General features: G+C 36.3%; 1 long non-coding RNA gene across 1 annotated transcript; it reads left to right on the top strand.

Annotated features, from left to right (window-relative positions):
- Positions 1 to 9,401: 9,401 nt before the first annotated feature.
- On the top strand, positions 9,402 to 15,965 carry LOC145716388 (uncharacterized). The gene is made up of 3 exons (XR_014139021.1): positions 9,402 to 9,616; positions 10,682 to 10,729; positions 15,362 to 15,965. It is a non-coding gene; the product is annotated as an uncharacterized LOC145716388 (long non-coding RNA).
- The last annotated feature ends 719 nt before the right edge of the window (positions 15,966 to 16,684 follow it).

Raw genomic sequence — 16,684 nt, 5'->3', positions numbered from 1 at the left:
AATTCACATATTATAAAATGAGAAAGAAAATGAACAATAATATTAATCTAGTTGAAGCCAAAAATCTTAGGCCAAAAAAAAAAAAATCTGAGAATTTTTAAGTGAAGAAGATTTGAATCAGGCTGAGATTCCATTAAAACCAGCCTAGTGTGTGACAGTCACTCTCTGGCTAGATTCCTGTAGAGCTATTTGGAGGACTCATACAAATTACACTTACTTCCTGTGAGATGAGGTAAGGAAGTTTTTTTTCTGATCTAATGAATTCTTTTCACAGCCAGAGTCTAGAAATGCTCCTGTGAGGATTTCTAAGGCCTTCGTTAGGTCTTCTGGAACCACTTCTGGGGTTTCTTGCAGGACCATCCAGCACTACCTGTTAAAAAGACTTCACTAAAATAAACTGAGCCAAAAACTTAACCTGGGCATTGGCATTTTAAGTCTTTGGCAGACCACCTGAGAAAAATGATTCTGGATGAATTTTTCTCTAGAGATTCAACAGTAATATTCTTGAATGGGGTTAGAATCACATATTTCAGAAATAATTAGAAGAGTACAGTGAGTATTTTAAACACTAAAAGCAGAGTGACTAGATGTAAAGCTTTGGGGGTCCGAGCCCCATGTCACTGTGTGACTTAGTGAAAACTGCCTTATATGTTAACTGTTGGGAGAGGTTAGTCGTGTTTAACTCGTATGTTTATGTGAAATTTGAATGATTCATATATAATGGCATATATAAGTGCTTGATATGAGTCGCTTGTCTATATTAAACATTTCTTCCCGGTAATTCTTAGTGCCTTGGAGTAATCTTGACCAGTTTGAATCTTTTACATCATGTTATTTTTTTCATAGAAACATAGAATGACAAGGTAGGGGGAGACTTTAGGGTAAGTTGGTTCATCTATTATTTTACCCCAAAAATTCCCATTGCTTTATTAGAACATTTTTGGGGAGTGGTCATGTAATCTCTGAGTATTTCTCATGGCAATGAATGTACTACCTTATATGGCTGTTTGTTTCACTATTAGGCACATTTCCTTCAACTAAGGAATTAATGTTATGTCTCTAATGTGAGTTATATTATAATTTCCAGGGAATAGCAGTTAGCCACATTATATTTAATCTGATTTGTTCCTGACCACTCCCAACTGACATCTGAAAAATAAAATTTTTAAATAAATTTTCCTGATGGCAATAATAAAGAGACAGAACAAAAGTACTAATAATTTAAATGTTAGTTTCTTATTCTATACCACTAACATTTAAACATTTTTAACACCTGGAGTTGAGAAGAGGATTCTACGGTTGCATTATGGGTTCTAATTTGCAAAATCCTACAAAACTTGGGAAATTCTTCTCCAGTCAGTACCAACATCACCAAGATCACCACCACCACCAATAAAACCTGTCAAACTGAATCATAGTCACAAAAGAAAACTTTTTATGGCCTGATAAGTCCAGAATATATTGCCTTGATTGTTCCTATCCAGTATCTACGATAGAAAGATAAAATGAATATTACTTTCTTCCAGGTGTCAAATGGAATTAGGTAAAATAACTTGAAGGGATGCCTTTCTTCTCATTGCTCCATTTTTCAGCTTGTATTACCTATTCTCTCTGGAGATGGATGGTGTATTTTTCTTCTAATAGAGGGGAAAGCCCTGACAGCCCATTGTGATGAAGGTTTCATTGTTAATGATTGCTGTGAGGGTTGGAGAGAGAGGAAGGAAAACTTATCCATATCAATGTAGTAAGTGTACTGTCCTTTCAATCATTGGCAGGTACAGACTTCTCTATTCAGGGGCTTGAAAATGTAATTGATTTTGATAGGAATTAAAAGGCAACAATAGCAAAACTGCAGCAGATACTTCAACTTCTTTGTGTTTTATCTCAAAGCCTTTCATCTGATTATGTATCTTAAGAAATATAGCACTCACAGAGGAAAAAAAAACATGCTGAATGCTGAAAGCAATTATGAAATCTTGCTGAGTATTCAGATTAATGCAAAGAGAAATAAAAACATGAATACTAATTTTTGGACTGGGTGTATTTGGTAATAAGTGGACCTGCCTATTCACAAACAAGAAATTCTAGCTGCAAACCCTAAAACCACATGTATTTTCTTTATTATAAAAATATAGATAAGGTAGACGTGGAGGGGGATATTGTATTCATAATTATTTTCCTTTTGTATGCAGAGTTATTTTTTAAAGGATCAATAAGTGTCATTGAATGGAACTTCCAAGGCATAAGTTGAGGAAAGTCTATGGATACTGATAGTGTTGTTCTCTTCCCAACTTCTCCCTCTCCTAGTGCTATGAAAGCAATGCAGTCCCTCAACTCTGAGCCCCCTGTGGAGAAATAAAGAAAGATTATAGTCTGTGCCCTGCTTACATTCCTGAGCTTTTGAGACCAGATAGCTGCATTATATGTTAAATAAAGTACTCTGGTGTTGATAATGAACCTCAATGATATGAAGCATTGTTTCACTATTAAGTCAAATTTGTCTAAATTGAATGTTTAACTTGAAGCTGCTAGACTTTCAGAATTTTATCCCTGTATTGTTAAAAGTTAAATATTTTTATTTTATTTATTTATTTTATTTTTTAAAGACTTTATTTATTTGTCAGAGAGAGAGAAAGAGAGAGAGATAGAGAAAGAGCACAAGCAGAGGGAGTGGCAGGCAGAAGGAGAAGCAGGCTCCTTGCTGAGCAAGGAGCAGGACAAGGGACTCTATCCCAGGACCCTGAGATCATGACCTGAGCCGAAGGCAGATGCTTAACCAACTGAGTCACCCAGGTGTCCCTAAAAGTTAAATATTTTAAAATGAGATTTTTTTTTTTAAAGATTTTATTTATTTATCTGACAGAGAGAGACACAGTGAGAGAGAGAACACAAGCAGGGGGAGTGGGAGAGGGAGAAGCAGGCTTCCTGCCGAGCAGGGAGCCCGATGTGGGACTCAATCCCAGGACTCTGGGATTATGACCTGAGCCGAAGGCAGACGCTTAACGACTGAGCCACCCAGGCACCCCTAAAATGAGATTTTTTTTCCTCTAGATTAATGTAGTGTTGCTGTAAATAGAAAAAAATGAGTAACGTTTCTAAATATTTTAATGCCCAGTTATGTCTATTGCAATGTAATATATCTATATTTGGGATGGACCCCTCTGTGATATTCAGCAATTACTTTTACCAACCAAATTTTCTGTATTTTATCTTAATAGAATCTATTTGCATCTTTAATTCATTTAAAATTACTGCTCAATGTATTGCAAATTATTAAAGACATACATGGTATCACTTAATTCTCATATAAATATTATAAAGTAGAATCCATTTTTTGTAGATGAGGATGCTATGATTTATATCTTTATTCCAAAAAAAGAAAGGAAATAGAATATACCATGAGTGCTTACATAAGATTTATATGGAGAAAATTTCATCTGCACTTTAAATAAAGAATATGGTATTATTTGCATTGTTTGATTTTCTCAGATAATATACAGTATATAAACATAAAAATGTTCAAAGAAATGAAGTAATATGGCTACATTTTTAAAAAGGAATCAGGGTAACTAAACATGATTCAATGATACTAAAACGTGAAGACAATTTTCTTTATATAATGAATATAGACTGAGAGTATCTTTCAGATGGTAAACTTAGACAAAACAGTTCTGATGAAAGAATTTTAAGAAGAGGGTAAACCTGAATATTCCAATGCAAAAATCTTCATCTCCTAAGCATTTCTGAAAGAAGAAAGTTTAGTATGAAATACAAATCTAGTAGTTATAAGTAAATGTCTGAAGAGTATGATGCATAAAATAGATAATCCCTCCCAATCTCTCACAGGTCCTCTCCCTCCATTCCCCCCACTTTTATATTTCTAGATATCAAATAGGGACATGACTGTTAGTTTATAAGAAGGTAATACTAAAACCAAAAACATAAGGAGTCCTAACAAGAAAATTACTAAGAAAGTTTTGTTGAAAGGTGACCAGGTTTTCTTCTCTAATACTGTTCTTATTGAAATTGGTTTTTTAGCCTTTTTGAAGTCACTGACAGGAGCAATCATCAAAGATGGTTAACAGCTTTTATATAAAAATGTGTGGAATGTGGATAGTGCCCATCAGAACTTGAATTTGTTCATATCCCTAATTTGGGGGCAATTTCAATTGTAAATCTTGAGAGAATATTAATATATAACTTGATGAGAATAGATTAACTACTTATATTGTAAGAAAATGATAGTAATAACCCTACCGAAAGAAAGTACAGGTTCCAGTGTTGATTTACCTTTTTCCTAGTAATATATATATATATTTTTTGCTAGCAAATACAGAACAGTTTTAAGTTCATTATTTCTGTAAATTTTCAGCAAAGAAGTTCTAAGTTTTCTGATACCGTTCTGCTGAGGGTAAACATTTTTATATAATTTCCAGAAACTTCTTCATAGACATTTTATACTTATACTATATCCACTTACAGCCCAGAAAACACACACACACACACACACACACACGGAGACTTCTTTGCTGAGTCCTTCTGAAGCCTACATTAGTACTATGGGAAACTTTAACCAAGTTAAAGTTCAATCCCTTTGACAGGACTGTAGTTATAAAAAGACTCTCCCAAGAGTTTCCACAGCCTGAAGCTACCACTAAAGGACTTCTGTTAGTGCCCAATGTCTCGAAGCAGGAGCTACAAAACAGAAATTAGGAGGAGATAGATTGTTCTAAGCTGGATAGTCAACTGGAATGGCCAAGGGGACACAGGAAGACAGGTCGTGAAAGGGACAGCAAAAAGATCAAGGTGACTGTGAAAGAAAGGGTCCCCCATAGCATTCTGTTCTATTTGTTTTGCAAAGTGCTCAACTTTGCTGTCTTCAATGCGAGAACCTTGCCAAACCTTGCTTGTGAGTTTTGGTTCAAAAGGCCTAGTAGTTTCCATTAAACTGACTCACATGTGGTGTGACCTGCTGGTAAAGAGTTTGATTTCTGCACTCAGCTGGTTCTGCGTGAATAGAGAGGAGTTCATACAACCCTTGATCCCAAAATGCTTTGCAAGCCATAACCATATGTTCCGCTATCCACTCTGAAGACTTCTTCACTCCTTTTTGCTTCATATTGCTGAATTACATTAATTGCCATGGCCTAATGCTTTACAGATGTTTTCTAGTTACATTTTAAGCTCTGGTTATTTGTTTTTTTCCTGCACTAGATTATAAATTCTTTGAAAGCAGAGATAATTTCCTCTTTTTGGGTATCACCAAAGAGATTTAAGTAGAGTTTGCTATGAAACAATCAATACTTTTTATTTTTGTTAAATGAGTTGCCATTACTTGTGATTCTCACATCAATCACATGTTTAAATTTAAAATGAAATTACTAGTGATATGGTTTTCCTTATAATTAAAAGAAACTCTTTAAATGTATATATTGAATGGGCAGTTAATCAATTCTCTGGCTCTGCTAAAGAGTATATGTAACATGAGAAATAATTAAATTCTGAATATTGATGATCTCGCTGGGTGTATTGTGATATTAGAACTTGTTCAACAATTCTGAAGGAGTTCAGGACATTCAGGATAGTGTTTTGTGATTGACTGTTGCCATTGTATTCCACACTTGCTTTCATATGTATCAAATTGGATCTTGCAGTGTGGAATTCCTTTGATCATTACTTACTTATGACATTGTGCTAAGTCTTATCTCAGGCCCAGCAGAGTGAGTACTGTGCTGAATACTGCAGCAACAGCTCTTTCTTTCCCTTGTGCTGAAATATTGATGATCACAGAACTTGCTGTTGTATTTAGTCTTCAACTGTTATCACTGGCTCCTCCAGCTGAAGCTTAACAGGCCAAAGGCTTATTGACCAGTGGGAAGGGAGTGCCTAACGACCCAATGACAGAGCTTAGGTTTCTCAAACATAGTATTGCAACTGCAAATTATTAATATATTTTTGGAAAATTCACCCAGGATTCACCCAGGATGTCCAAGATAACTTCTCCTGTGGAGAAAATGTGGATGTGCAATCATAAGAGGAAGCTGCACTCACGCAAATCATGGATGATTGAAACGTGAACAAACAAGTTTGAGTGGAAGCTGGTAACGTTATTCGAATGCTGGTAAACTTTAGAAGGGAAAGAAGAACCGAGAGCAGACGGTAGCAATCTAGCGTAGCATGGTTGCCAATGCTGAAATGCTGCCCATTCAGATCAAGCTAGCAGTGATAGACGGAATAGTATATTAAGTTGAGCAAATCTTGGAAAAAGTACCTGAAGAAGGCAAACTCAGTTCAATCAACAGTTATCTACAACCCACCGTCTCCCACCCCCTACCCTGTAAGTTACACTCTTGGACCTTTACCAGATATTTTTTGAGTGAATTAAAAAAAAAGACCAAGTGCACTCCCAAGATGCTTAGTACCTCAAAGAATTTACTACGTATTCATGTTTACTTGGAAAATGATTCTATGTGTTTTAAGACGAAATATCCACTTATAAAACGAGGTGTTACAAAAATCATAAGAACCACTCTGTATTACTTAAACCATATGAAATGCTGAAGAGACACACATTTTTTTCCTTTGTGTTCCTGTTTTCAGATCTACTTTGTAAAACATGACCATGGTTAAGGTGAGTTTTCAAGATGTCTATATGCTTAGGTTTTTAGATTATCCTGTTTTGATAATTATCTCTGATCATATGCTTACTTTTTTTTACTATAAAACATGCAGAACAATTAAAACCAAGTAAATGCCTTTCTGGGAGCTCTTCTTTACTCTGGAGAAGATTTTTAAGTCTTTTGACAAGTTTAGTGTCAAAAAAGAATTTATCCGTTAGGAAATAATTTTAGTGGACCATATAGAGGCCACCGAAGGATCTGAAGTAGGGTTTGGAGTGTTGAATTTTATGAGCAAAGTACCTAAGTGCCATTATAGAAGCTAATTCTGCACTATAGATGTCTTGAAAATATACTGTCATTAATCGCCTAAAGTGAATTTTACTAGAAGACCTTGGAAAGGTGTGTAAGAGCAAGAAATAGGAAAACTTGCAATCCAAGTTTCCTTGGATTAATATTCCCCAGAGAGAGCAGACACGTGCTTACTTTCACTGGATGGCCACTTTTAACAATACATTTGAAAACTAAAAATTTAAAGAAATGCTTACTAATATCAATCTTATTAATCAATTAAATTATCAAATCTTAACATTGAAAGAAATCTCTGTCTTTAAGCAGAGATTTCTTTCTTCCAACCAATGCAGAAATCCCTTTTATCATATGGTTAACATGGTCAACTGATCTTTGGCAAATAACAATGGTAATGTAATGGAGAAAAGACAGTTTTTTAAACAAATGGTCTGGGAACAACTAGACACAGACCTCACAAAATGAACGAAATGGACTCAAAATGGATCATGGACCTAAATACAAAACACAAAACTATAAAACTCCTAGAAGATAAGGTGGGAGAACAATACAGGTAAACTTGGATATAGTGATGACATTTTAGCTATGACACCAAAGACACATTGCATGCTTAGGTGATGGTTTATGTCTGTTCTGATTTACAAATGGATAACTTGAAGATCAGCTGGCTTCGTGTCCCTTAATTCCTTGGCAATATGTAAACCACTCTAAACCTTGACAAAACCTGAGACATCAGAAATCTGGGACAACCTCCCCACCCCTTACCCCAGAGACTTAGTGTCATCACTAAATGGGATTAAGTTATTAAGTTGAGAAAACAGAACATAAACTTAAATTTCCTTCACACCTAAGTCTGTTGACTGGGAGACTTACCTGCTATATCATCAGCTGGCTTTTGACCTATGGCTTGACCAGAGAAATTTTGGATATTTATTTTTGGATGAGTTTTCTTAAAAAACATTTTGTGTTAAGTGTAGAGAAACCATGGAGAAACATACTGAAAAAATAATTCAAGCTCTAGCAGATGTTATCAGTGATTACACCTATAGATTAGAGGTGCAAAAAGCTTGTTTAGGGTAAGTCCAAGGACAGAAGCAACTACATTTAAAGAAATTAATGTCACATAATAATATAGAGAATCCTGAAGGTTAGGTCATCTCTAATGTACAGAAGCCGGTATTGCTATGGAGCTTTCTCTGTATCTTCTGATAGTTGACCTTCTATAATATATACTATGTATTTCTGATGCTACACAGAAGTACAGTCCATTATGGGTAAATTGAAATCTAAATATTAATTTTAAAATGTCAGTTGAACGAAAGAATGAGGATGAATGAAAATCATCTCCACCAACTCCAGAAAAGGGGGAGGGTTGTTATGGAGCCAACAAAGAAAATCAAATTAGGGTAACATGAGAAAAGAATACACGTCATACAAATATTTTAACTAATACCTTTTTTTAAAAAGATTTTATTTATTTGTTTTTGTGAGAGAGAGAATGAGCATGTGCACATGAGCAAGGGGGGAGGAACAGAAGGAGAAGCAGACTCCCTGCTGAGCAGGTAGCCTGATGCAGGACTTGATCCCAAGACCCTGGGATCATGACCTGAGCTGAAGGCAGACACTTAACCCACTGAGCCACTCAGGTGCCCATTAAGTAATATCTTTCAATGTGTTTCTTATACTTTTAATAACATGTTGATATTGCAGTACTCAGGAATTCTTCTTTAAAAAAATACCACTTTTATTCTTTCTGCAGTTTCCTCTTTAAAAAAAGCTTATCAGGTGCCTTTCCATTTGGATGCCTATTTAAAGGGTAGTGGTACGATAAGATGTGCAAACAACTGAATGACCTTTGGTCCGAGCAGGTGTGCACCACTGAATCCTAGCTGTCCCTACTGTAAACAAGAAAAAAATCCAGCTTTATTCAGATCTCCTAGAATAAAGATTGACATTAGACAAGAGAACATTCAATTCTTTCTGATTAAAGAAGCAGTAGAGGATTATGGTAAAAGTTAGAAGCTATTTTCTTTAACCTCAAAAAATAAAAGTTCTGAGGAAGTGAGTATTGTAACTATAAACATTACTGTCATTGGTCATATTTTGGATGATAATAGATAATCTTGCAGATTTTCACGTTCTATGCGTGTGCTGTATGTGTCTGTCGATCTACAGTGTGCACATATGCAAGTACTATATTGTCTTGGAATAAGAATAAGTTACTCACAGAGGCCAGAGTAGGTCTTTGTGGAAGGATCCTCTATAATGATTCCACTCAGAAAAGCAAATGATTCTAACAGAGTAAAAAAAATACATGCAAAACAGCAAAGAGAGGAGTTTTTTAATGGCATTTAAATTGTAATTATAAATAGAGAATTGATTTCTAAAGTGATCTCGTAGGTTTTGAACATATTTATTCACTCTCAGTGACTTTTAAATTGAATGTTCTCAGTTTATAAATCAAAAGATCATTTTCACCTGCCAGTGTTGTAAATTCCACCTGCAATCTATTAATCAAGCTCTGTTCCTTTTCTCTGACATCATCAGCAGTAATAAAGATTCTACAAATGGAACTTAGCCGACAGTCTTGTAGTTGATATATGAGACAAAAAGAATCCAGCCTGCTCTTTCATAACTGCAGTGGCTCAGCAGGACGTAATGACGTTAAAAACTTGTTTTCTGTTACCTAGGTAACTAGATACTGGGCCAAGACACCTAGGGAGAAAAAAAGTGTTGAGTGAAACTGCAAAATTCACCACCTGGCATCAGCCATCCTTACTGTTTTCTTCGGTTCACGTGGCTCCCTATTCATTAAATTGTATTTTGTTTCATTATAACATAAGTACAGATGGAAAGGCTGATGGGCAAAACAAAATCACAGGATTTCCTTCCAATGTGTAGATTCATAATTTCTTATAATGGTTTGTCTCTTTTCTGTTGTAATTGAATAATCAACCAGCACAAAATGTTCATTATGTGGCTCAAGAGAACAACCTGACCCAAACTCCAATGAAATGTCTACCCTTTAAAATATAATAATGTATTTGAAAAGAAAAGCAGGTAAAATATGTACAGTATCAAAATAGAATCACAGAATATTTTTAGAGAATGCTCAGTTCAAGCTCTTCATTATAGATATGCAGAAAATAATACTAATACATGCCTCAAGTTCAAAAGCGAGCTACTGGGAGAGAAATTATCCAAATCTGAGTTTTCTAACCTCTTTCTCCAGTGTTCACTTTGTCACATTTTTTAGTTGAGTAAGCCTAAGTTTCAGTCCTGACCATATCATTTATTGGCTTTATGACCTTGGGCAAAATTTTTTTGAGAGTCAGCTTCCTCATGTCTCAAGTGAAAATAACAAGTAATTATTTATGAGATTACATTGAGAATTACATGAGATTACCTACTCAAAGCACCAATAATAATTTGTGAGGCATTTTAGGTGCTAGATAACAGGTAATACAGTTAGTACACATCATCCTTGTGATGGTTAATTTGATGTGTCAACTTGGCTAGGCTATGGGGCCAGTTCTTTGGTTAAACACTAGTAGATATTGCTGTGAAGGTAGAAGAGATTAACATTTACAATCAATTGACTTTAAATAAAAAGGAGATTACCCTGGATAATGTAGGTGGGCCTTATCTGATCAGTTGAAGGCTTTAGGAGCAGCCACTGAGATTTCTGGGAGAGAAAGCATTTCTACCTCAAGACTGTTAACATGGAAACCCTGTCTGAATTTCTATTCCAATAGCCACCTGCCTGCCCTATGGATTTTGGACTTGCCAGCCTCCATAATCTTGTGAGCCTATTTTATCTATCATTTATCTGACTACCTATCACCTATTGTTGTTTCTCTGGAGAGCCCTAACTGATATATTAACTAAAGGAACTGATAAAAGAATGAAGCAAATAACTCCTTACTCCTATAATGTAAAACATTTTATAATTCTGAAAACGATGTCTAACTCTATATACCACAGTTACATAGTTGCAATGAAGCTCCATTGACATATTTAAATGTAATCACTTTATCCTTACTCTGATGTATGAAATATTAGAGTTGTATCAGGCATAGACTCCCTTAATCCAAGCTCTTCTTTTTGCAGATCAAGAAACAGTTTTAGCAATGTCATCACACTTTTTAGAGGAAGATGGAGACTAGAATTCAGATCCTTTAATTGGTATTTAGTATGTTCACACTTTCCAGCATACATTTTAGTGCTTAGACTATTTTTTCAATGACTCAATGTGGCAATTTGACTGTGTCCTGTGTGGGATACATGCTCTTTATATTTTAACAAATGGGATAAAGTATATTTTCATACTTTTAAATTTGGGGCATATTTTAGGGGGTATTATTTTGATCTCAAATGATAAACAAGGATAATTTCAAATAAAAATAGATAATTTAATGATTACTGGGCAACTGCATAAATACTATTGTCATAGTTATGTATCCCCTCATGCTTCTATTACTGTCTTTCCTGAGAAAAAGTGCTGACTCATTAAGGCTATTTCTAGATACTGACATATATACCAGTGAAGAGTCATCTTCATAACATATCTATCTTTTTAAATTTTCTGGTCATTTTTTCACCTATCTTCATGGACTTACTGAAAAAAAGTCACACAGCTTATTTAGAAGATGGAAATATTTAAGAATTGGCTAAGGAGTATAAATTTGTATGTGTTAATAATCGTCAGAAAGAAATGGACTATATTAAATTTATAAATATTAAGAAACCTATGTTCTACTAATTAGAGTCAGGGAATTGCCTCATCCATGGTCAGAAACCTTCCTGAGGATGCCCCACACTTATCCAGCAGAATGAGGCACCTCTTCTCTTGCCCTCTAGGTTAGTGTCAAAGAAGGCCTGGTAGGGAGTCAAGACTCTCACTGCTACCCAAGCCTAACGGTAAGGCCCTCCTCCCCACCACATTCATACCCTTGTGATGTCAGTGGAGGCCGGGTGGGAAACCTGGACTTCTTCCCCCATCTGGCAGTAAAGAGGTGGCGTGACCCCTCCTTTTACGGGAGCAGTGTCAGAAGAAGCCAGATAAAAAGCACCAGAGTCTCATAATGTAACATACAAGATGTTCAAATATCAGTTCAAAATAACTCAGCATACCAAGAACCAGGAACATCTCAACCTGAGTGGAAAAAGACAGTTAAAAGACATCAACACTGAAGTAACAGGGATATTAAATTTATCTGAGAAAGAATTTAAAGTAGTCATTACAGATTCTTCAGCAATCAATTACAAACATACCTTAAACAAATGAAAAAACAAAGTGTTGCCAAAGAAATAGAAAATAGTAAAAAAAGCGCAGAAGATACAAAAATAAACAAATGAAAATTTTATAACTGAAAAATAAACTAACTGGCATAAAAAACTCAATGGATGGCTCAGAAGCAGAATGGAGGGGACAGAAGAAAAACATAGTATAATAGAAATTACTCAATCTCCAGGGCGCCTGGGTGGCTCAGTCATTAAGCGTCTGCCTTCGGCTCAGGTCATGATCCCAGGGTCCCGGGATCGAGTCCCACATCGGGCTCCCTGCTCGGCGGGAAGCCTGCTTCTCCCTCTCCCACTCCCCCTGCTTGTGTTCCTGCTCTCGCTATCTCTCTCTCTGTCAAATAAATAAATAAAATCTTTAAAAAAAAAAAAAAGAAATTACTCAATCTGAATAGCAGAGAAAAGAGATTTTAAAATAGAAAAGAACAGATATTCTAGAACCTGTGGGAATACAAAAAATATTCTTACATTTATGTCATCAGCATCTAGAAGGAGAGCTGAAAAAGGGTGGGGCTGAAAAATACTCAAAATAATGGCTAAAAATCTCTCAAATTTATCAAAAGACATGAACTTAAAGATTCAAGAGCTGAGTAAATCCCAAGTAGAATAAACTCAAAGTAGTCCACACCAAGACACATCATAATTAAACTTCTGAAAACTAGAAACAAAGAAAAAAAATACAATATATAAAAACCTCTCAAAACTTAACTGTAAACAAAAACATCCAATTAGAAAATGGACAAAAATAGGAAGAGACATTTGACCAAACTATTGAAAGCTGCAAGAGAGAAATGACTCCTTACCTATAAGAGAAAAATAATTAGAATTGGTGATAATTTTTCATCATAACCAGAGAGGCCAGAAGGAAGTGGCACATCATTTCTTTCAACTACCACCTGGGCCCTTCAGAGTGTCAAGGGAATATCAGACAAGGAAGGAGTCACAACTTGGCAGGTATTATTGACTCTGATTATTAAGAGGTGATTGGGCTATAGTTATGAAGCGGGGATCAGTGCCCAAGTAATCCCCTTGGGTGCATCTTGACTTTCTAAAGCTAAATTTTGATGGTAAATGCATAAGTCAATGTCCTCAGTCTGGGAAGGGCTTGGTGATCAGGGGGTTCAATAACCTTTGGGGTTCAGGTTAAGTCACAGCCCTAGGTAAGACACCAAGGTTGGTAGAGACATAGCTGAAAGTGAGGGGTTTATATCCAATGATATAGATTAGAGCAGATGTGGATATGCTTATTGTTTGGGAGTAAAGGGAACCATAGAAATTAGGATGAAGAAAGGAATGGAGGAGTGGGGCTATCAATTTCCATGGCTTAAGGCTAGGCTAGATTTTTGTTTGTATAATGATAATTGTTTGTTGTTTTTCCTCTGCTATGTTATGACAGTAGGAGTTGAAAGAATAGATTTTATGCTGAATAATGGGCAATGAAATATTCTGCTGGCAAGGTTGAAGGGGACAAATCCGGATGATGAGCAGAGACAGCAACAAAGAGCAATCACTAGAAGTAGAGAGGAGGCCATGGTGGGAGAGGACATAGATACATTAGCAAGCCGTCTTTTTCCTTGTCAGGTGATTGCCAGTTGTGGCCATTTGCCAATAATGGCCTTTCTGCTTGGGTTTGTTGATGAATAGGGGAAGCTGGGTGAAAAAATAGACCTTAAGAGCACCTGGCTGGCTCAGTCAGTAGAGCATCCGACTCTTGATCTCAGGCTCATGAGTTAGAGCCCCATGTTGGGTATAGAGATAATAAATAAATAAATAAATACATACATACATACATAAATTTCTTGAAAAAGAAAATATCGACCTTATACTTTATTCTCCAGAACTTTTCTGTTCAGATTTGAGATCTGTTTAAATTATGGCCAAGTGATAATTACTGGAATTAATAAATTAGTGTAAAGAAGAAAATGAAGAGGGAGGGAAGAAAAAAAAGCAAAAGAGAAAAGGGAGAAAGGAAGAAAGGAGAGGAAAGGAGAGAGAAAAAGAGGTAGAAATTGAGAGAGTGGTAAAGAGAATGACAAAAAAACAGAAAAAAAGAAAAGTTTTCCAAATAGAGAGGCTGAGATGAGTATTTTTTAACTTTCGGCCCTTAGACATCTATTTTCATGAAGTTTTAACGCTTGATTTGAAAAATCAGAGAAAAGTACAATGCCATTACAGATCATTTCATAAGGTCTCAGAAGTTAATATTGTGGCTAAAATTTTATAGAGATAAAAGTCTTGGCTTTGGCTTGCATCTGACCTACCATCCAACTGTCAGGGAGACTGAGAAATGGAATGTCTTTATAGGGACAGTGAAGGCAATAGAGGTTAAGAAAGTCTGCATTACTTACTCCTACCCCCATTAGTCTTTCAGGTTTAAGAGAATAGACTATGTCATGTGGCTCATTTTAAAGCCTTCCCAAAAAGAAAGGGAAGTTAATACAAAGTAAACCGAGAAAATACTTCTACAGAATTTTCTGTTAATGAATATGCCATAGTTTCTAATGATGGGATTCTGACAGGGATTTTCAGAGCCATGTAAGGTGGCTGAGGGAAGACTAGGTGGGTATAATCATTGCCTAATTTGTGTTTGCAAGCAAACTGAGCCAAAAAACATAGTATGACATGTAGATGAGGGTCAGAAGGCTGATACACCAAACACTGGTTCACTAACAATGGGTCATGCCTCAGGATCGGGAAGAAACTGCATAATGCGTCCATGTACAAACTGGATCAAGTGAGGCCAGAAAGCGTGGGATTGTCCTCAGACTGTCCCCAGACACCAGGATTCCCCAGGCTGCTGGCATTGCCTCTGGGCTTTCACAGGGAGGCAGAACGAGGCTGGGGCATTTTCAGATGGAGGGCAGAGGGATCTAGAAATGGCAGCTCTTGAAGGTGAAAATAAATGCTGCCTGGGAGGGAATGAGAGGCCGAAGGCTTTCTTCGGGAAAAGTCAGAGGAAGACAGCTAACTAGTCAAGCAAGTGTTAAGACTGTGCTATGGATGAGGAGTTTGGATTTGATCTAATAAGTACTCAGAGATTGCTGTTATGAGGTAACATATGTGAGCACACTTGGTAAATGGAAAAACTCTATGCTAATGCGAGGCATTAATACTATTATTCTCATCCACTACAGGTTCCTGAGCAGGGGAGTGACATGATAAAAGCTCTACTTTAGAAGATTAGTGTGGGAGTGATGTGCAGAACCGCTGTAAAGGCCGGGAGACTGTAGGTAAGGAGGTCTGCAGATTCTGCTGAGCCAGCTCAACTGGGAGTTTGGAAGTATTCCTTAAAAAGAGCAAGTTCTCTGTTCTCTCCTCTCCCTCCCCACCATGCCCTGCGGGAGGCCTTATTTTGGCCAGAGGAGCCAGCTGACAATCAGATCCTGCTTTAGCCTAAAGATAAACTAAGAAAGAATTATAAAGGATGCTTACCCAGTACAAACACTGGTGGATTGTGTAGATGGGTCTGTGATTCTACTTCTGCTTCTTCTGGATTTGGCTCAATGTATTTCTCTTCTTCCTTCACTTCTCATTCAAGAGAAACAGATGTCACAGTGCTAATATCAATCTATATGTGGTTCTAGGAAAGGAAACCGTACTCAAGAGGAACAGGGGCCTCTGATTTTGGCTTCCTTGTGGCTTTGGGGCTTCTGAACACACACCTTATATTACTAGTGCAAGATTAAGGTTAGGTGAGTCACTTGTTCCTACTTCCTCAAAAATAAAGCTTCAAATTCAATCCCCTTGTGTTCCTTGTAATAAAGTTTAATACCTCATTAACAAAAAACCCATGAAGGAACATGCATTTTTAAACAAGATAAATCTTTAGGGAGGGAAAAAGCCTAAGGTATAAAGAAAGGAGATAACATTGTTTAGAATAAAGATCAAGATGGATAATATGAAACTTCAGTTCACAGAAAGAATGATGTGTCTTACAAGTGAATGATGAACTGCCAGCAACAAAATTAGAAATCAATATGCTGTATAAAAATTAGCCAGTGTAAGACCAATAGCAAAATACAGTAATCATTTTTAGAGATGGGGCTGAGAATAAAAACAGAAATACTTGGATCAAATTGAAAGCTGCCACACATTTGTCAAGGGAAAAATAGCAAAGGCTGTCAAAATATCATAGCCTTTTGTTCTTCCTTTTTTTTTTTTTTAGCTTAAATAAACAAAAATTCCCAAAATAGTTAACCCTTATAATTTAAGCCAGAAAGAGCTAGGAGTAGCATTTGCTCATAAACAATACCATTTATAACATTATTTATTATTTATATCATTGTAATAAGCATAATTGCAGGCTGTCTTGGAATGCTAGGGTCTGGTTATTATGGGCTACTTAGTGTTCTTAACTGGGGACCCAAGAGGAGTGGCTCAGGAGATCTGAGTCTTCAGTGCAGAGGTTGTGACCTCTGGCAAAGCATGTGCATCTGACACACACGTACACACCCCCC

Source organism: Leptonychotes weddellii, chromosome 12 (assembly GCF_054177405.1).
Source record: "Leptonychotes weddellii isolate Sample4059 chromosome 12, ASM5417740v2, whole genome shotgun sequence".
NCBI classification, from domain to species: Eukaryota; Metazoa; Chordata; class Mammalia; order Carnivora; family Phocidae; genus Leptonychotes; species Leptonychotes weddellii.
This window is presented reverse-complemented; position numbering and strand designations above follow the sequence as displayed.